This window comes from Mytilus galloprovincialis, chromosome 6, assembly GCF_965363235.1.
Source record: "Mytilus galloprovincialis chromosome 6, xbMytGall1.hap1.1, whole genome shotgun sequence".
NCBI lineage: Eukaryota > Metazoa > Mollusca > Bivalvia > Mytilida > Mytilidae > Mytilus > Mytilus galloprovincialis.
Window position 1 is genome coordinate 40750719 of NC_134843.1, and position 6828 is coordinate 40757546.

A 6828-nucleotide genomic window follows, 5' to 3' on the forward strand; every position below is an offset into this window, starting at 1 on the left:
GTTACTGTATCTGTTGTATCCTTTATCTCTAGTTCATAGAGTTGGTTGGGATAGATAAATTTTGAAATATTTAGTGAAAGAATATCATCTACTAGTGTTTAAATAAAAGTGAAGTTAGAGGATACCGCTAACTTCTTTTCTTTTTTCTTAAAAAGTTTCTGTATGAAGTCATCATAATAAGAATAAAATTAACATTCACCAAGAATAGGGGCACAATTGGTTCCCATGTGAATGCCAATAGGTTGTTGAAAACATGTTCTCCAAAGGTAACAAAAATGTTTTCAATCAAGAAGTTAAGCATCTTGATAATGTCTGTTTCAGAGAATTTTTTGTTTGAATCAGAGTGATTTTTGTCAAGTCTGCTACTTTTTTCGCAGAAAGCTTAACATAGGGATAGTGATTCAACGGCTGCATTAGCTAACTTCTTAACAGCTTTATATTTTAGGTGGAAGACCTTGATGCTTCATACTTTGTATATAGATGCCTTATGTTAAGAAGTTCCTTCCTTCACACTTCCTTTACCTCATTTTCATGATTCAAGGAACTACGGTACTTGACAAAAAAGTTTTTTGTAATGTTAATTTCTCTTATGAGTAATAGGATAATTATATTTGGTATGTGCATAGCCTGCAAGGTCTTCATGCCCGTCACACAGTTTTCACCTGCCCTCAACCTCATTTTATGGATCAGTGAATAAGGTTATAAAGTTTTGGTAGTGATGTCCATATCTCCAATACTATAAGCAAATGGTCAAGTGTATTTGGTGTATGGAAGGACTTGTAAGGTGTTCATGTCCAACTGGGAGGTGTCGTATGCATCTGACCTTGTCATCATTTTCATGGTTCAGGTGTTATAGTTAATTTTTAGCTCACCTGGCCCGAAGGTGCTATATAACCAGTGTAATTTTTCTGGCAAAACGGTTGGTTCAAAAAAATTTAATTTTTGTCAAAGTGTCAAAGTAAATACTTCGACAGAATTTTATGAAAATTAAAAGAGCCAAATTAGTTTTAGTGAAAGTGTTGGGTACCACCTTAAATATTTGACAAAGTCATGCTTACATCGTTCATGCAATTTAATATAGTCTGTTCGACTTCTTTTTTGAAAGAAAAAAACGGTAGGATAAATGTCAATAAGATAGTAACTCAACAACAACAAACAAACCTACATACAACCTAATAAGATGGACATTTGCCTCTATTCTATAGATTATAGGTTGTGAGGTGATCAAATTTTTTGTTTCTTTTTTCAATTGCCTTGAATCAGAATGAGTGATGTGGTGTATCTTGTTGCGTGGTTCTGCATTGGTGATATTCGTTGTATATTTTCTTGTATAACGCCAATGGAAAGAAAACATACAAGAAACCTATTGGGACAATGATGTATTGATAACAACTGGTAAGGAAACCCGGGAAGTAGAATAGAAATTTGAATACATTTTATTTTTATGTAAAAATTGAGGAAATCACTAACTAAACAAAACCTTTCTTGCTCGATATCAATACTGAAGTACGGTTTTTTTAACGTCAAAAACGCATTACACTTCTGGAATTTCAAGTCAATAAGAACGAATTGATATAAAAAAAGGTGGAAAATTAGAATCCTACATGGATATACGATTTGCCGCTGACAGGGCTCTTATCTAGTTACTCGTAGTCATATCCTAGGGTTTCAAACTCAAATTTTGCACACTGCTTTAAAAAGCATGCCGCTTAGTTCTTCTCCGAAAATTCAATCCCTCTCAAGTATCCATGAATTTTATTTCATTAGATTACAATAGAAAATCGTGTCACTCGTTTAGTATTCTGTTTTACTGTAGTTGAAAAACGTTGTTAGTGGCTTTGAACTAGCTGTCAGATAACTGTGAGTACTCTCAGATCTGTTCATTATGTCTTTTTGTGTCAGGATGTATAAGTACCCAGCCACGTCCACTTGTATTTTTGTCCATCTGATGAGTTGAGCCTTTTTCAACTGATTTTTATAGTTCGTTTTTATGTTGTACTGTTATACCACTGTCCCAGGTTAGTGGAAGGGTTGGGATCCCGCTAACATGTTTAACCCCGCCACATTATTTATGTATGTGTCTGTCCCAAGTCAGGAGCCTGTAATTCAGTGGTTGTCGTTTGTTTATGTGTTACATATTTATTTTTCGTTCATTTTTTTTATATAAATAAGGCCGTTAGTTTTCTCGTTTGAATTGTTTCACATTGTCTTATCGGGCCTTTTATAGCTGACTATGCGGTATGGGCTTTGCTCATTTTTGAAGGCCGCACGGTGACCTATAGTTGCCAGTTAATGTCTGTGTCATTTTTGGTTTCTTGTGGACAGTTGTCTCATTGGCAATCATACCACATCTTCTTTTTTATATTAGTAACAAACAGACAAACAATACTATACAAAACACAACATAAAAACTAAAGGCTGATCAACATAAATCCCACCAAAGTTTGGGGCGATCTCAGTGGATCCGGAAAGATAAACAGATCCAGCTTCACATGCGACGCCTGTCAACATAGACATGGATTTATATTCATTCACACTAGAGGAAAGTTGAAATTTGAAACTTACTTTTATTTATATTGGTAGTTTTTAAAGTCGAGACAACTGAAAACTTGTTCTTCTCTAGATCTATTCTGTGTTTTTACCGAAATAATACTTTAATTTACACTACGCATCTGAACGTTTGGATGTTTCTACTGGCCAAACAGCTGGTAATATTCAAGATATCACTGATATCATTTACTTATAACACCTGACCAATACCAGTTCTTTGAGATTCCACAGAAGCAACGTCCTGTTGGACCTCTTTGATGTTGTCCAATTTAACACGACTCTTTGCTGGCGGAAGTTGCTTGCGGAAGCATAAGAATGAGTAAATCCAACATTGTGTTTTATCTGGTTTCATGTAACTGTTAAATTTCAGTTTATGTGGGGCTTTTTTTCAAAATATAACATTTTAAATATGTCTGTAACGCGTCCTTAATTATCGATGTTTTGGCGCAATTATTAAAGACGCCACATAATTGCAACTGGGATATTTAAGAAAAGCATACTGGCTAATGATATTATACATTGTTATAATAATCTATTACGCATTATGTTGGATCATACTTTATGTTAGATTATCTTTCAGGTAATGCATGTTTGAGATAATAAGGGCAAATGCACAAATATCTTGCTCAGGTATTACGCCGGTATTGATGACTGGTGTTTATGCCAATTATATTGAAAACCGTATAAAAGATTGCTAAAACCTTTCAAAACAAAAATGATCAACAAGATAAGATCAGCATACAAGTCAAAATTTCGTTATAGTAAGTAGACTTTTTCAAGTAATGATTGCCCTTAAATGTCGACTTTTTTAATCATCTCTTGTGTGTTTGGGTTTATATAAATTTTAGTAAAGATAGAGTGATTTTTGTTATGGTTTATTCAAGTCTATAATGTTGGAGAGTTCCCATTGTTTAGATGCACACAGACCTAGATCAAATGTCAACATATTTGTTGTATGATTTTGTTAATTCAGGGGGGGGGGGGGGGGTGGGCAGGAGGATTTTGAAAATAAATAACTCAGCCTTGATAATCACAAAAATAAATGGTTTGTTCTGTGGTAGTTTGAAAATGATTTACCTGACTTGCAATGTATTGAAAATAAATAACTCAGCAGCTCTAATCTAAAAGTATGAGATGGCACCAGATCAGTCTTCATAAATTCATCTTTTTCCCAAAAAAAAATCGGGAAACACTTCCCAAATTTTTTAATAACAAAAGTCATGATAAATATTATTTAAATATACTTGAAATGTCTGAAAATTGGTTTCATTTAACTTGAGGTATATTGTCTCAGGAAACCTTACCTCACTTTTATTTTAACAGGGCCGTAACTACATGTAGGAAATTTCAAAACCAAATTTAAACGCTTGTCTCCATATCAAATTGTGTTCACGGTCTTGCAAGAAGAACGTTCTGTTTTCCCTCAGACTTACAGCCCTGATTTTTTAGATACAATGTTTCTTATGTATTTGTCTTTTATTCATTGATTGCCCTTCTGTATTTTGTTAGTGTTACATTCCTTTTGTAATCTAGTAATTTTGTTATGGACTTGATCATGAGTTTAAAAAAACCAGCATTCACAGACTTAACTATTAATTCTTAAAACAAAAATTCATTTTTAGATTATGAAAGGGTCTTCGGAACACCCAGACAGCATGATTTTGCTTCATTTGTTCCCGTATAGCTTCTTGGGCCTTCAGTGACTCCAAAACCCTTCAAAAAAATTTTGCATCGCTCCGCTCGGAATAGTATGTTTGCCAATACATTTAAAAGTGCCTAGTTATAACAAAACTTTAATACTATGTATGTATGCAATACATGTATATGCAGCTGGCAATTTAAAAGATTCATTTCTGCAGAGGGGGGTGGTTAAACTAATTAAATGGTACATAATGACTTGACTATACTATAAGTATTATTTATAATAAACAAATCATTTAAAAATTGTATGTTTTCGAATATCAAAAATATAGTTGTGAAAATGAATAATCAGTCCCCCCCTCCCCGCCCCAGAATATCACTTTTTGAAATGGTCGTTCCCTTAGTTTAACATAGGACCCTACGGGAAATATATACAAATGACTTCTTTTAGAGAGCCACTAAATGGAATGACACCAAATATAGCGTGAATGTTCCTTATGAGGTGCTTGCCAAGTGTTGTTACTTTGTAGCCGATCCCGATGATCATCCAAGATGGCCCCCAACGGGAGACTTAGTTTAACATAGGACCATATGGGAAATGCATACACATGACTTCTTTCAGAGAACCACTGAATGGAATGAAACCAAACATAGCATGAATGTTCCATATGAGGTCACGCTTACCAAGCGTTGTTACTTTGTAGCCGATCCATCATCCAAAATGGCTGCCAGCAGGGGACTTTGTTTAACAAAGGACCCTATGGGAACCGATACAAATGACTTCTTTTAGAGAACCACAGAATGGGATGAAACAAAACATAGCATGAATTTCCTTGTGAGGTGCTGACCAAGTGTTGTTACTTTGTAGCCGATCCATTATCCAAGATGGCTGCCAGCGGGGGACAGTTTAACATAGGACCCTATGGGAAATGCATTCAAATGACTTATTTTAGAGAACCACTGAATGGAATGAAACCAAACATAGCATGAATGTTCCTTATGAGGTGCTGACCAAATGTTGTTACTTTGTAGCCGATCCATCATCCAAGATGGCCGCCTGTGGGGGACAGTTTAACATAAGATCCTATGGGAAATATTCTTTTAGAGAACCATTGAATAGAATAAAACCATAGTATAAAAACATAGTATGAATGTTCCTTATAAATTGCTGATCAAGTGTTGTTACTTTGTAGCCGATCAAACATCCAAAATGGCCGCCAGCAGGGGACTTGGTTTAACATAGGACCCTATGGGAACCGATACAAATGACTTATTTTAGAGAACCACAGAATGGAATGAAACCAAACATAGCATGAATTTTCTTGTGAGGTGCTGACCAAGTGCTGTTACTTTGAAACCGATCCATCATCCAAAATGGCCACGAGCTGGGAACTTAGTTTAACATAGGACCATATGGGAAATGCATACAAATGACTTCTTTTAGAGAACCACTGAATGGAATGAAACCAAACATAGCATGAATGTTCCTTCTGAGGTGCTGACCAAGTGTTGTTACTTTGTAGCCAATCCATCATCCAAGATGGTCGCCAGCAGGGGGACTTGGTTTAACATAGGACCTTATGGGAAATGCATTCAAATGACTTCTTTTAGAGAACCACTGAATGGAATGAAACCAAACATAGCATGAATGCTCCTTATGAGGTGCTTACCAAGTGTTGTTACTTTGTAGCCGATCCATCATCCAAGATGGCCGCCTGTTGGGGACAGTTTAACATCGGACCCTATGGGAAATACATATAAATGTCTTCTTTTAGAGAACCATTGCATAGAATGAAATCAAACATAGTATGAATGTTCCTTATGAATTGCTGACCAAGTGTTGTTACTTTGTAGCCGATCAAACATCCAAGATCGCAGCCAGTGAAACTTGGTTTAACATAGGACCCTATGGGAAATGCATACTAAAGTATTCTTCTAGAGAACCACTGAATTGAATGAAAACAAACATAGCATGAATATTCCTTTTCTTGGGAATTTGCTGGCCAAGTGTTGTTACTTTGTAGCCAAATTTTATTTTTGTTTATATGATTGTTAAAACCCAAGTCAAGTCAGGTGAGCGATACAGGCTCTTAAGAGCCTCCAGTTTTGTCTTGGTCTGTTTGTCTTATACTGTATGCTATAGGTCAACTATAATTGGTGTATGTAATGATTGTAAGGTGTACATGTCCAACTGGCAGGTGTCATCTGACCTTGACCTCATTTTCATGGTTCAGTGGTTACATGTAAGTTTTTGTGTTTCGGTCTGTTTTTCTGACACTACAATGTCTCATACATTCTAGTGAACAAAATGTGTTGTATGGAAGGATTGTAAGCTATACATGTCTGCCTGGAATGGTTCATCTGACCTTGACCTCATTTTCATGGATCATGTTAAGTTTATGTTATAGTTGTAGTAAAGCTTTTTATATACATGATATAGGACTAGCAACATAATATCAATGGTTAGTAAAGAAGGCAAGACATTTCAGCGTGTGCACTCCTGAAGACATGGTCTGGCTAAATAACACCATTGTATTGACATTAAAAAGACCTTTCAAAACAACAGTGACCAAATTAAATCATTGGGCCTGGCAAAAGTTCATTGAAAATAAATTAATCCACTGCAAAAAATGCAAA